At 35.8% G+C, this 15,135-nt stretch overlaps 1 protein-coding gene across 1 annotated transcript in view; it reads left to right on the top strand.

The window, feature by feature from the left end:
• VWC2L (von Willebrand factor C domain containing 2 like) overlaps positions 1-15,135 on the top strand; it is a 141,935-nt gene that overhangs the window by 11,106 nt on the left and 115,694 nt on the right. The gene's annotated exons all lie outside the window — the stretch shown is intronic.

The raw sequence follows: 15,135 nt of genomic DNA, 5'->3' as shown, positions 1-15,135 counted from the left end.
CTTCTACTTAATATGTATAATCTCTGACCAATTTCAGAGAACAGAAATAAAATTTGTTAAAACATAAATTTAGAAAGTTCCTTGTACCTTTCCTCATTAACTTTATATTGTGCTCACTTGGCATTCTTAATACTGTAAAATGATCCTAAATCTAGGAAATAGATCAGATTTTTACAGTAATTTTTTTTCAAAAACTCCAGTGATAATGGGAATGGTTTTCTTTATTGAAAGTTTTTTTGTTTGTTTGTTTATTTAATGAGGGAATAAGTATAAATAAATGGCTTCCAAGATAATCCTGGAATGGGTGAAATAGTCTGTTGTCAGTCGGAATAGATCTCTTGCTTTTAAATTTTAGGAGAATTGAGAGCAAGGCAGCCCTTTGGTGAGTTGTATGTAGAAATAGTTTTTCATGCTTGTCCCCTGATATATATTGCTGTCCTTCGTATTGCAAGATGCTGCTGCTAATGATGGTAGCCGCGTGATAAGAATGACTACAAAGATTTGTGACTTGGCTTCTGTGCCCTGTGCACATGGGCAATCCCTGTTTGATTTGCAGCCACATCTGAGATTTGTGGGGCTTGTCGCTGTGAGTGACGATCTCAGAGCTGAGGTCAGCCATCAGCCATTTTGCAGACACTGCAGCCCATCCCTTACTGACTCTCCACTGGTGTGAGCAGATGAAAGAGAAAACAGAGTGACCTGGTAGTCCCCCTTCCGCAAGAACTCCCATAGGACTAGGTTAGGGATGTTTTAGACATTTGCCTCTTTTTAATTGTGGCTATAGTCTCCAAAATACTCAATTGGTCAATCATATTTTTCTACTTTTATATATTATTTCATAAATCGGGTCTACATATTTTATGCACATTTTATAGGTTAATCTATATAATCTCAATTGAGATGGCTGTATACATTCATTCAAGCGTGTGTGTGTGTGTGTGTGTGTGTGTGTGTGTGCGCGCGCGTGTGTGAAATTTGAGGGAGCTGGAATGTTCTTCATGAAAATCTTACTTTAAGATAATAAGAATCCTGTGTTTCTACTTCTCCTTATTTTTGTTTTATTTTGTTGTCCTACAACTTGATTTGCACATCAGGCAGTGTTTATAAAGGAAAGCTTACTGGTTCATGTTTTAGCTGTACTTTGCCAAGCTTTCCAGGAAGAGCTTGCAGCATAATTAAGAGGCGATTTGAAGCGATCAGTGCTTTTGCTTATCCAGGTGATCTCTCTCAAACAATAGCCATTGTTAATTGGAAACTGGCTTATTTTAGAGTCTAGACTTTGTACTTTTATCATCACCACTGATTAACATCAGTAATTTCAGTCTAACACACCTCCATTGTCAATTCCCTTGCCTCCAGCCTGCCACATAGCACATCTTAATAAGGCCATCTTTGCAAGGACTAAGTGACACTATGAAAAGCGTGAATGAAGTACTAAAGGGACAAGAAAAATCATTTATCTCCTGAAAAAGTTTTCAAATGATATTATTTTAAGGCTGTATAAAGTTTTCTAAAGTGGATACACCCAGCCAGTATGGCTCAATTGTTGAGCTTTGAAGTATGAACTAGGAGGTCGCGGTTCAATTCCTGGTCAGGGCACATGCCCAAGTTATAGATTCCAAACCTAGTGTGGGGCATGCAGGAGACAGCTGATCAGTGTTTCTCTCTAATCATTTATCTCTCTCTCTCTCTCTCTCTCTCTCTCTCTCTCTCTCTCTGAAATCAATTAAAACATTAAAAAAACAACAACAATGTGGATAGAAGTCAAACTCTTATGTTTTCCCTATTATGATACAATGTGACCATAAATAAAATTAAATAATTTTCATCTTTCTAGCTATAGGATGGATATGATATTACAGTGTCATCATATATGTCTCGTGAAGAGTAAATAATATTGGGAATTTGAAAGTTATAGTATTACATATTGATTTATAACCAAATTCTAACTGCTTAAAGGTTTTTTAACTAAATACTACTTGAATGGAATTTTGAAATCATTTTGTTTTAATACTGACCTTTGACTACCATTGTTACTTCTTGGCATAGGATTAGATTTCTAGTGTCTGAGTTTATATAAATTCTATTTATAAAAAGCAAGTATCATGGTCTGTTTTTCATAGTCTAGGTCCTTCCTACTTTTAAGAGCTGATTAGAACTTTTAGATTTGGGAAAGAACTTTAAAGTTATTTTGCCCAATGCATTTTACAGATGGTAAAACAAAGCCAACAGAAACTCAGTGAAAACAGATACATAGCTCATTGTTGGCAAAAGTGTTACTAATACATTGCTTTCCTATCATTTTTTTCACCCCGACAATTTACCACCTGTAGGTATAACAGAAAAAAAAAATGTTTATTTGCATCTTCCTTTCTAATAAATATGTTGGATGCAAAGATTTATTTCAGCCAATTGTCTATAGAAATGTGATAGTAGGACCTATCACCATGACAACCCAGAGTTAAAATACACTAGAACAATAAAATATTGGCATATCTAAAATCAGTCTGACACAGACTCTTTTTGCAAAATTTACTCTTAAGTTTGAAAAGACTCTGATAAAAACTAGGGTCTGAAAATGAAAAATCATTTTAATTAACAAACTATAGGCCAAAATAAAACAAATACATTAGATTAAACACTATTTTCATAGGTGGTAACTATGCTAGCAAGTAACAAAGGAACCAAATTAGCTATACATTTGTAAGGAACTAAATTGCATACATTTGGTGTTTTTAGGAACTGAGGACCAAGTTCTTGATTTTTTTTTTTTTTTCTTACTCTGCAATCTCTCATTTCTCCCTTCTTGGAAGAAGGGAGTGTGTGAAATGGGTGGGGTATGCAAAAGTCTCAAGTTGTATGGCATTAGAAGAAAAGCAAATTTTTAAATTGGCACCTTATCAGTATCATTTAAGGCAGGATTGCTGAAAAACTCACATGCCTTGACCTCTCCCTTTTTTTAATTACAATTAAAATTATTTAAATTTTTATTTTTCTAAAAATTCCCAGATTATTCTAATGATCAGCTGGACTTGGAAATTGCTGCCATAATGTAACCCTGTTCAGACTGTCTTCTGGGGAACACTGGCCCCCTGTGAGAATCTTTGTAAGGATTTTTATTTTTGTCATAGTTAAGTAAATTTAGGAAGTGATGATTCCTCAAACATCTATTAGAAATGTGCCAACCACATTAGTGTACTGACAGTGCTTGAATATTTTTAAAAGGCTTATCTGAGAGTTAATATGTACAGTTCAACAGCTCAGATCTCAACAGTGTGATGGCAAACTGGATTTTAGAAGGTGCTCTACCACTTACCAGCTCAGTAACCCAGGCACGTGTTACTGTACGTCAGTATGTCTCAGAGTACACATCTCTAAAAGAGATCTAATAATAAAAAACTTGGCACACAAAAAGAGATGCATAAAAACTATGGGACATTTTTACTATTATTACTGATTTTAATCCAGTATTAAAATGTATTTAACAGTAAAACACTTTCCCTCCTCAGAACTTCTATTAACATCTTAAAGTTAATCACTAAGAAATATCTTGCTAATGACTCAAGATAATCTTTTATTTCTTCAACTCTTCGGGGCAGTTAATGATAAAAAAGTCTTTACATCTCAGTTTATCCTCAATTGTCTAATTCTTTTTAAAGTTCCCCAAATTACATTTACTCTGATTATTTATACCAACTTATTAATTTTGTTGAATAAAACAATTTAATTGGGAAATTACTTATTTAAAATTATAATGACAATGGTGACGGTCACGTATAATCAAAAAGCTAAGATAAGGGTCAATACATTATGATCCATTAGCCAAGTCCAGCTCACCATCTATTGTATTTTGGTAAATAGAGTTCTATTGGGAAACAGTGATGCTGATTCATGTATGTCTCTGGTATCTTTACACTAGTATGTGAAGTTCAGTATTTGCTCCAGAGACCATCCGACCCTCATTGATCAAAAATATTTACCACCTGACCCTCTATAGAAAAAGTTTGCCAACTTCTGATCTAGAGTCAAATTCTCCTTCTTCCCTTTCCACTTCCCTCAAATTGTTCTGTCATCAAATCTTTCAAGCCTCCATTCCTGAATTTATAAAACCTTTGGGTTTTGATAAATATAGGACCTACTTTGCTTGCGGATGGTTTTAGGGATCCTTTTCAAGTAAATTTTAAAATGCGTCTGGATTTTCCTGCTTTACACAAACTTGCCTGTGTTATATACAAACTGGACAGTAGACATGCTGAGTCATATATCTTTATCTGCTTGTTTCCAAGGAGTACAACTCTGCTCTTGGATATATGATACTTTGCATGGGTATATAATAATTTATGTGTATTATAAATATATATTATTATAATATTTATAATTCCTAAATATAGAAACTATTATGTATAACAATTTAATAACTTTCCACTTATGAGAATCCTCCAATGAAATAGATAAACAAAGATAATAAAATTTTCATTATTTGGACATCTCAAGTGCTCTCTTCCAATTATGTGACAAGTCAGTACTTTTAATTTAATGTAATAGATATTCCATTATATCATTAAGTAAATATATATATATATATATATATATATATATTCTCATATATATATATATATTCTCATATATATATATATATATTCTCTGATTACTTATTCAGTCCATTATTATATCTTTTCAAGTGACCTTACATAATTCATACTTTGATGTTATTGTATCTCATTTTACTAAATATGGAGACATGGCAGGTCTTGTGGGGGAGTACCAAAATATGTAGGACATAAATCTGACCCTCCAGGTGCTCCTAGTCTATCAAAGGAGTAACACAAGTGCCATTAACAACAGGGGTTCTATAATGACTGTTCTAGGAAATCCCCTAAAAAAAGGAACAATTCAGTCTGCAGGAAGGTTATCTTAAGAGTAGGAATTTCAGTGCATTGAAAGCATTTTAGACAAAATGGGAAATTTTGCAAAAGTAAATGCAAAGCACGTACAGAGAAATACGAAGTAACCCTGGTGGCCAGAGCATAGGGTACAGAGCAGACAAAAAGTGGGAGAGAAAAGTGAGAAGGGAGCATGGGGCAAGCTCACAATGTCAGTGCCAGGCTAAGGGGCTGGGGCTGAAGCCAGGGCTGAGTAGAGAATCACCAAAAAAGGGCTTGGATCAAGGAAGTGACAGAATCATCAAAATAAGTAATTGTTGACAACTTTATGAAATTCTTTGCACCAGTGTTCCCTCATGAATGATTTAGTCCTTAGGCATTTTTATTCTCATTTTATAAATGAGACGGTAGGGCTTCTTCCTCTAATTCCAGTGCTCTGTGCATTGCACCTGACCAGCCTCCCTAAGTTCACTGTGGATGTTATGCAAGACGTGGCAGAGATGGCCTATTTCCCATTTCAGCATATTCATGTCCTATACTATTCTGAAATGTGTGTTCAGTTCTAAGTCACATATTTCACATTAAGTCCTGTGTCTTTCTGACAAAGTGTAGTACATTGCTAACATGAGGAAAATTCTTTCTCAGCTCCACATTTTACAGGGCTAGATTTATTTCGTTTTAAAAACTTCCATGGCATAAAGATGCATGTATCTAAAGAATTGTATTCCCACCCATTAAAACAATCAAACAAAACCTGAATTCTGGATGCAGTGAGAATTGACTACAAATATTTTTGCAAATTTATGTTGTTGTTGTTGTTTTAATTCCTACATCAGTGAAATATAAATTTAAAACAACAACAACAACAAAAAATACATGGACCTTAATGATAATTTTTCAGACTTAGAAATTCCATAGTCAACTGGAAAAATTTCCAGTAGTTACCAAATTTTCATTTTTCTTTATAGTGAAAGAAAAGCCACAGCTCTCCGAAACTACATTTATTTTTACTGCAAATTAGTTTTATTTCCCTTTCCTAAATAGGACAAGAAAAAAATTAAGTTGTTCAGACTATGCCAGGCTGGGGTTGTTCAGTGATTGAGTGTTGATCCATGAACCAAGAGGTCACTGGTTCCTTCCTAGTCAGGGAACATGTCTCATTTGTGGCCTGATCCCCAGTAGGGGGTATGTAGGAGACAGCCAATAGATATTCTCCCTCATCAGTGTTTCTATCTCTCTCTCCCTTACCCTTTTTCTCTCTCTAAAGTCAATTTAAAAAACAAACAAACACTAAAATGATTGTTCATTATAACTTTAATTTTTCTCCAAGAATCCTGCTAAAGTAACAAAGCTTTGACTCAGATTTAGAAAGTGTCATTAGGGAGAAAAAAAAAAAAGAATAATCACACAGAATTTTCTTTTTGTTAATGAGACTCTAGGTCTAGGACATTCTCATTGAAACTTTAAAAGATTTCAATCAAGACACAAAAAAATGTGATCTCAAGTTACCCTGTTTAAATATATATATATATATATATTTGTCACAAATCTGACTAATAATTAAAATTTTATCTTTGTAAATAAGAATCTAATTAACTATCTAAAAATTTTGTCCAATGTTATTCTCAGTCTAACCATGATCTGAGTGTAAATTTTAGAGATGAAACCCAGATTATTTTCAAAACTCTAGACAATATATTCTGTACAAATTCAGTATTTCAAATTATTAAAAATGAAAATGTGTATGCCATAATTTAAGAAAGTTAATTTATGATTAATATAGAACTTCCTTGATAATATACAGAGGGAAATAAAGGAAAGAAACCCCGAACAAGTTGAAAGCTATGATGATATAGTATATTTTTTTACAAGTTCACATAGTTTAAAAGTTCTTTTTGTCTCATAAAAAATCAAGTGAGAAAATTAGAGCCCTTTTGCTATTAGGTTATTATTACCTTCATCTTACGAATGAGAAACCCAGTTTTTAAGTGACCTGGCCAAGGTAAAACAATAGTACTTGGTGGCAGGACTTGAGTTCCAAATGTGCTTATTCCATACAACCAAATTCTACTGGACAGTAAGATTACCAAATTTATACATAGTTTCAAAATTATGACTGCATCAGCTATACCTTGCATAAGAGTGCACACTAATGTTGGAATGTTTATCAAGAAACTACTCAGTCAAGATTTTTTATACTTTCATCTTATTGCCCATAAGTCATCTCAATGTATTTTTGTCAATGAGGTAAGCTGTGAGTTAAGTAAGTGTAAAATAATGAAGTCTAAAATTTAGTAGAAATTGCTGTTGGGACTTAAGCTTGAAAATATATTTTAATATTAGCAGTTACAAAGCACTTTACTTTATTAATTTTTAATTATTCCCTCTTTGTAACATGCAAGAGAATGTTACCAGCAAATGGAAAATGAAGAAAAATATGTCAACTTTTAGAAATTTTTTTTGCCCAGAGAAATACTGAAGGTAGCAAAGAGAGAATTTCTTCGGTAATAATCTGATTGGCACTCCCAATACAAATGGATTTGGTTGTATGAAGCCTATGACCCTATGACTCCTGTCTCTCCTAGATGACCGGAAGCCCTCGATTCAGTGTCTTGATGCCAGGCCAGCAAGCGGAGTTACCCCATCTCGCTTTTCCATCATCACCTTCTTTTAATGTCTCCCATAGAATAGGACTGGCGAATTAGTCTCTCACATAATTCCTTCAGGTCGTAGAATTCTAAAAGTGATATATTCTCCCCCACCCACTTATGGGCCTTGTTTCATGCTATTATAGATTACTGGCTTTTAAGTAACATCAATAATCTGTCCTTTTCGATGTCAAAAAGTAAAATTTTGAAGTTATAACGTTACTCACTTTTTCCCTTCTGCATAAATGGGTGATTGGGGGCGCATTCCTGTCATGGCTCTACTGAAAACACTTGGTTCATTGTCAAGGACCTTCCTTGTGCCAAAGTCAACTGTCAATCCAGCTTATCAGTGAAGGACTAGAGGCTGCTGCTTTTCTCAGCTATTTCACAAGAATAGGTGTGGTGCTTCATACAAATCTTTATCTGGAATCCTTTAGCCTTTGTCTATTCCATTGGGTTCCCCTAAGATCATAGAGGCTGAAAGAGCAACCCCAGCTCTTAAACACAAACTGATATTTCCTTGATAAGTGTGCTTGCCTACCTAAAAAAATAAATCTGTGATTGTAACTAAAGAAAGATAGTCTTGCTTACATTCTCCTCATCTATATTTTCTTTCCATATATTGTTATTCATACCTCAGAAAAAGCTGCAGTTTGTTGTCGTAAGATTCTTTGAAAACATTCAGGGGGAAAAAATTGGTTCAATAGATGACCAGTTTATCAGGATAGTCAGTATGTAATTATATAATTGCCTGCCCATGAAACATAAGCCAAAGTCTATTTAAATACATATTTTAAGAAAAAATAACTTTAGGGGGGGAAAGCCATTAATATAATGTCATTGTTGTGTTGCAACTATAATGAAGAATGAGGGGACTTTCTTTTGTACTTCATAATGAGTAATTTTATATTGGGCATTTTATCAACTTTTTTTTGCAATATTCTTGAGTTTTACATTAACTTGGAATAATTATAATTGAAAATATAAAGATTCACTCCAATAACCCTTAAACATTAAACTTATTTTTATGGATATCTAGATTATCACTATTATCTTTTATATTGTCATTTATTGAGGGCAAGCTATATACATAGCTCATCTTGGTTTGTCCTACATTTAATAAATATGCCAAGTAAATAATTTTTTTATTTGCATTTTATATTTGTGAATTTTTGTTTATCACCTACCTGGTTTATCATATCTACATAGGCTAAGTTGTGTGCAATTTTTATAATCACTTGGCTAAAATGTTTGCATTTTTACCAAACATGAAGTGGTTTTTAACTCCTAGAAATAATGTTCCAGAATGTATTTTCAAAATACCACTACTCAGAAAAAGCCTAGGCAGCTACAATTTAACTTGTTATTCAAATGATAACCAGAATACACATTTGCTGACCAGCAGTAATGGTTATAAAAAAATTATGCATCTGATTTTTTTTTATTTGCTTCAACAGTTGTAAAATTCTTAAAGAAGTCCCAGCTCTGTGTTCATAATTTGATAAGATTTGTGACCTCTGTATTTCAAACATCCTCCAGTCAATAGGGAAGATCACTGAAAAGGTCACAACAATCCCATTAGTATAGGACACAGAGGAGCATTTTATTCAGTAATGTGATGGGTCTTCTTTCACATGATGGTAAAATTTGGTTAAAACCCATTAGATCCATTGATTATGAGGGGACACCAGCCGCATGCAAATTACTGGCTACAAGAATGGCAGTAGGTGCTAAATATCCTTGTACTCTGTAATTTAATGTATATTTTAATGAAGTGAACAGTGAGATTACTGACAGGCATCAGCAACTTTGAAACAGCATCTTCCAAATTTCTCATACAGCTTGAAAGTAATGAGATTTGTTTCATAAAGTGATGAGATTTATGCCATAAATTATCTCTAAAAGATGAGTGCCTCTTAAAGCAATATCTTTTCCTTGGTAGAGATCAGATTTTAAATAGTGGTTTAATGGAAAGTTTTTGCAGAAGCAATCAAAGCTATCTTCTTTTTGATAAATTTTGACAATTATTAAAGGCATAGAGCACATGGTGTCCAACATCTAGGATCACATGCCCCAAAGTACACATGATACCATTAAGATGCTGCAACATAGCGTTCGGAATATATCCTGTCCCTTCAGCCTTCAACACTATGCACAAGGGGCTTTCTAGAAAACAAGTTCTGTTTCTCAGAACATTCAGGAAGAGCTTTGTTAGACTTTGTATCCTAACCTGCCCTTTAGGAGAATGAGCATGTTTAAACTCTGGGCTTTTTTATAAAAAAATATTTTACAATACTCTGAAATAATTTTGTTCAATAAGGAATCATTAAACATGACACACACTATAAAAGGAGACTAGAGTTTTTCAGCCTCTCAAGCAGTTCCTCCACACGTATTCTTATCCTAGATTTAGTTATGATGGTATTTTTCTAGTGCAGTAAACGTCTGCAATCATCTGCTAGATAGTCCAGTCAATGGGGTGATTGAAGATTTACTTACCTTGTGATCCACACAATAGATATTATGAATTTCAAATTCCCTTGAGAGAGTTTATGTTCATTGCCATAATATTGAAACTCAAATAGTTATTTCCTAAGTCATAGTCAGAAACCTTTCTCCCTAACGTGCCCTTGAACACAGATGGAGCTGCCCAGAGGTATGGCTTAACAAATAAAAAAATATAAACAATGCATCAATGGCTGTGCATATGTTAACAGCTATTTATTGAGAATTTAGCATGAGCTAAAATGACTTCTTGGCGCTGAGAATATAGCAATGAACAACATACTGTACTAGGAGTGTATAATCTGTAGGGAAGGCAGATAAGAATAAATAAAGTATAAACAGATTCATAAGGTGATTTCATGAACTGATTGGCACCCTGGGTGAACAGCCTGATGGAAGGAGATGCTAAAGGGATAGTCAGGGCCAACTGCCATGGAGAAAGGGAGGGCATTTGAACTGACATCTAAATGATGAGACTTCAGGAAAATAAAATAAGGTTGTTGCTTTTATTTTTTTTCTGAGTAACTTTTAATGGTAATTTTAACCATTTACAGTCATTCTTAATCTAGGCTTCTAATAATTTTTATGTGTTTCTGACATGATTAATTCACAACCACCCTCCCCCTCTACCACCACTAAACCAAGTCCTATAAAACTTCATCTGCTGGGCCAGGGTTGCTCAGCAGTTTAGCATTGACCTATGAAGCAGGAAGTCATGGTTTGATTCCCAGTTAGGGCACATGCCTGGGTTGCAGGCTCCATCCCCAGTGGAGGGTGTGCAAAATGCAGCCAACCAAAGGTTCTTTTGCATCATTGACATTTCTCTCTCTCTCTCCCTCTCTCTTCCTCTCTGAAATCAATAGAAATATATTTTTAAATAAACACTTTATCACAACCACCTCTGCGATCAGATTATACATACTTTAATAAGAGAAATAAGCTAAATATTCTTTTAAACAGTCTTATGCTTCCAATTATATAATTTTTTAATTTTTTCCCAAAAAGTTCTCACTAAGCATGCAATGATGATGATGATGATAGTTATAATATTTTATAGATTTTTATGTGCTTCACAGCAGCTGTGAAGTTGGTAATGCTGTCATTCCCATTTTGTAGATTAAGAAACTGAGGCACATCAAAGTTATGTAATTTTCCAAAGATTCCCAGCTAGTAAGTAAAGCATTTAAGACTAGAATTCAATTTGTATGGTTATAAAGAACTTGCTTTTAACCATGTTACCATACCACCCAAAGCCAACTCAGTGAAATATTATTTTCTATTTTTTTTTTTCTAATTTAGAGTTCTTCAACTTGTACGAACATTGTTATCTTAAACTTTACAAATTAAAATAGAAAACTGAATACTACTATGAACCTGGTCACTCCGAGGTTTGAATTCGTACAACAAATCTTACAGACTGTTACCATATCCTGCTGGCACCCTATGAACAATGCCAATAGCAGTTACCACATAAATAATGGTGCCATGAGGCACTGATGCATGGACCAAAATCCAGGCTTTCCATGGTTACTGATACAAAATACAAAATAAATTTACATTTTTATAAACATTAGGAAAAATCTGTGTCATCAGTTCATAATAACATGTTCTAATAGTTTGGTGTTAGCTTCCAAATTCTCACAGAGTATATTTGACAATTTTTCAGGAGTCACTCAGTTATTCCAGTAATTAATTACTGGTTCTCATTCTATGTTCTCCACTTTAAAGCATCATGGAGCAATCTACTGTTTCCAGGATTCTGGTACCTCTCCTCCAATTCTCCAAGAATCCTCATAAGTCACAGACAGGGACAATGGATTTCAGCATCCTGGCCTTGAAGTTAACCACTTTGAAAACAAAGTATATCGCCATGTTTCCATTCTAATACTAAGAAGGAACATTGGAATTCTAGTCACTAAGCCAATATTTAAGAGTCTCCTTTTACTCTATTAATTATAAATATATATCAGAAAAACCATTTGAAATTTGGGGGCAGCTAGGGCAAAGTTTGGATTTGCCATGCAAATGTATTCAGTGATAGCAGGAACTATTATAGATCAAATGCCAGGTTTCTGCTTAAAAAGAGTCCCATATTTCATATTCAAAACACTAAGCTGGAGGTATAGGGGACTCATAACAGTCATATACTCAGATCATCAAATATATTCAGATACAAATTAATTTGACCTTGAAACCTAATTTCAATTAAGATTTCTGTAAAGGCTCATAGGTGTATATATCGTAAATGTTACTTTATGTTTCAAGCCTTTCACAGAAGTAAAATATTCCTTGACATTTCTAGGAATAGATTTTCCTGGTATAAAATTTTAGGATGGTGTCATTTAATCATCTTTCCAAATCTCTGGCTGTTAAAGCCATGTAGCAGACATAATTCACATGTTCCTCTGCAAAAAAGCTAGTCAGAGTGATTTTCCCCAAGTACTTATTTCAGTGTCCTCTGTTCTGCTAAGAATAACTTTATTGTTTAATCTTTGGTTTTACTGGGATGTTTTCAGATTGAATCTATAGTTTTCATATTGAAGAGTCTGATAAAGGGAAATCTGTAACCAGCTCAGTGCTTAAGATGTAAAGATTTATTCAAAGCACCAAACCTTTCACAGTTGTATGCTGTTTGGTGGAAAGGATTTTTAAAATCTGAAATTAATGTCCACGTAGCTCACTGCTCACTCATAGGGAACTTCTGGATGTTTAAGCAACGTGTTTTCAGGGCAGTGAAGGAGGTCACATTGGGCAAGGAAAGAGGGTGTGACCTGGAGAGCACGTGAAAGAGGATGGCCAGAGGCAGAGGGGCTGCAGAGGGAGGCCCATGGACTGTTAAAAGGGGAAAGAGAGGGGCAAGAGGCTTAACATGAGAAGAAATAAGACTGAAACAGACATTATTTGTAAAAAAAAAAAAACAAAAAACAAAAAAAACAAAAAAAACAACAACAACAATGAATGAAAAGAAAAGTGGAAATAACTTGTTTCAGACAAGAGATTCTGGGCCAAGAAGAGACAAATGAATGTGGTATATGAATAAAGCCAGTTTCAGGAAAATGTAGTATCTACCAATGGCTAGGGTGACATTTTTATTTTTCTAATTTATGTTTCTGATTATTCAAATTCCCTTCAAAAATAGGAAGGAAGGAAGGAAAGACAGAAAGAAAGAAAGAAAGGAAGGAAGGAAGGAAGGAGGAAGGAAGGAAGGAAGGAAGGAAGGAAGGAAGGAAGGAAGGAAGGAAGGAGGGAGGGAGGGAGGGAGGGAGGAGGGAGGGAGGGAGGGAGGGAGGGAGGGAGGGAGGGAGGGAGGGAGGGAGGGAGGGAGGGAGGGAGGGAGGGAGGAGGAAGGAAGGAAGGAGAGAAGAAGGGAGGGAGGGAGGAAGGAGAGAAGGGAGAGAGAAAGGGAGGGAGAGAGAAAGGGAGGGAGGAAGGGAGAGAGGGAGGGAGGGAGGGAGGGAGGGAGGGAGGGAGGGAGGGAGGGAGGGAGGGAGGAAAAAAGAAGGAAGGGAGGAAGGAAGGAAGGAAGGAAGGAAGGAAGGAAGGAAGGAAGGAAGGAAGGGAGGGAGGAAGGAAGGAAGGAGAGAAGAAGGGAGGGAGGGAGAAAAGGAAGGAAGGAAAGGAAAGAAAGGAAGGAAAAAGAAAACTGGCATACATTTACCAGGAAGCCTTGCGGACTTAGCTCTTCTTACACAGTGTTTCTCAGGATTCCAGTCCACACACATCCAGCCTCCACAAGTGTCAGGCAGATGCCCCAGGGTCTTCGCAGGACCGCTATCTGCCAGCGCCTTTCTCAGATACCGGGTGTAGCTACCAGCCTGCAAGGCTTGAAGATGGGGCGCTCCAGGAACATGAGCCATGTGGCAACTTAACCTCAGCCCACTCCAATTTTCCACTAGCTCACAGCTGCGGATCCATAGTAATCTCTTATGCACTTACCACCCTGGTTAGTGAAATCTCCTTCTTAGCAGGAACTGTCTACACTGTGTAAATCAATTATTTAGTGGCTAATGGTTATTCCTGAGGATCTGGCATGCATGAAGAATGTACAAATCACTGAAAAATAAACTCCTCTGAGGGAAGTGCCCAGAATGGCACTCTTGCTCTTGTCTGAATTAGGATAGTAATCTCCATCAGTCTGTGTTAGGAATCTAGTCGTCCAACAGGTCTTCTGAAAGATCACAGTTACTCTGAGGGAAACGTTTTGCGTGGGGACATGTAGGGGGTCTGTGAGTTTTTAATGTCAGAATCACACAGATCAGCCCCTCCTCTGGCAAGAAGAAAGGATCACGGCTGTGGAAGGACAGGTTATGGAAGCAATGATAGCAGTGGCTCCTTTTTCTCTCATATTAGCAAGAAATGCGGGCCAAGTCCTCTGTACTTTAAGAAGGCTGTGCAAAACCACTACTTTGCAGTTAACTAAGGAAAGGGGGCCACCTGACAATTTTGCTTGGAAAGTAAGATATCATAACGGAACAGTATAGCAGCAAGAATGTCCATCCCTTGCACTGTTTCCTCATTAAACATTTCCGCCATCAAATACTGTGCTGTGGTTTCAAAGCTTTTCCTTCATGTGCCGAGATTATTTAGTGGAGAAGATTATCCAGCTTTAGGGACAATCCAATAAATTCTCCTGAAATACTTACCACAACTCACCTCATGGTAAAGCCCTTAACTCTGTCCTTCCACGAGCTTATAACCATGGTAAGAAGTAGCGATACTTTCCCACAGATTCTGGGTATACTTCTCTTGTTCCTACTACATTTGAAATTAAAAATAATTCTTCAAGCAGAAAGCAAATATAAATTTACTTGTAAAATAATTAGTTGAAAGATTTCCTCCAACACCTCATTTCCCAAGGCTACCAGAGTCCAGGAGCACTGATATTACCCCAATTTTCAAGTTCCAGAAGAAATAAGAGCAGACAGCGGTATGGCCAATAGCCACTGAGACAAAGGCAGAGGGCTTTAACTAACACCGCCTGGAAGGGAGAGACTGTGGCCTAGAGATGGAGGCGGAATTTTTCTGGAAACAAATGGCTTGATTTAAGATACACAGACATGCATCACTTCTAAGACCTCCAACTTGTCATCCCAAAATTC

The sequence above is a fragment of the Pipistrellus kuhlii genome, unplaced genomic scaffold, assembly GCF_014108245.1.
Source record: "Pipistrellus kuhlii isolate mPipKuh1 unplaced genomic scaffold, mPipKuh1.p scaffold_m20_p_7, whole genome shotgun sequence".
NCBI classification, from domain to species: Eukaryota; Metazoa; Chordata; class Mammalia; order Chiroptera; family Vespertilionidae; genus Pipistrellus; species Pipistrellus kuhlii.
The sequence above is the reverse complement of the archived record's forward strand: the minus strand, read 5'-3'. Positions and strand labels throughout refer to the sequence as shown.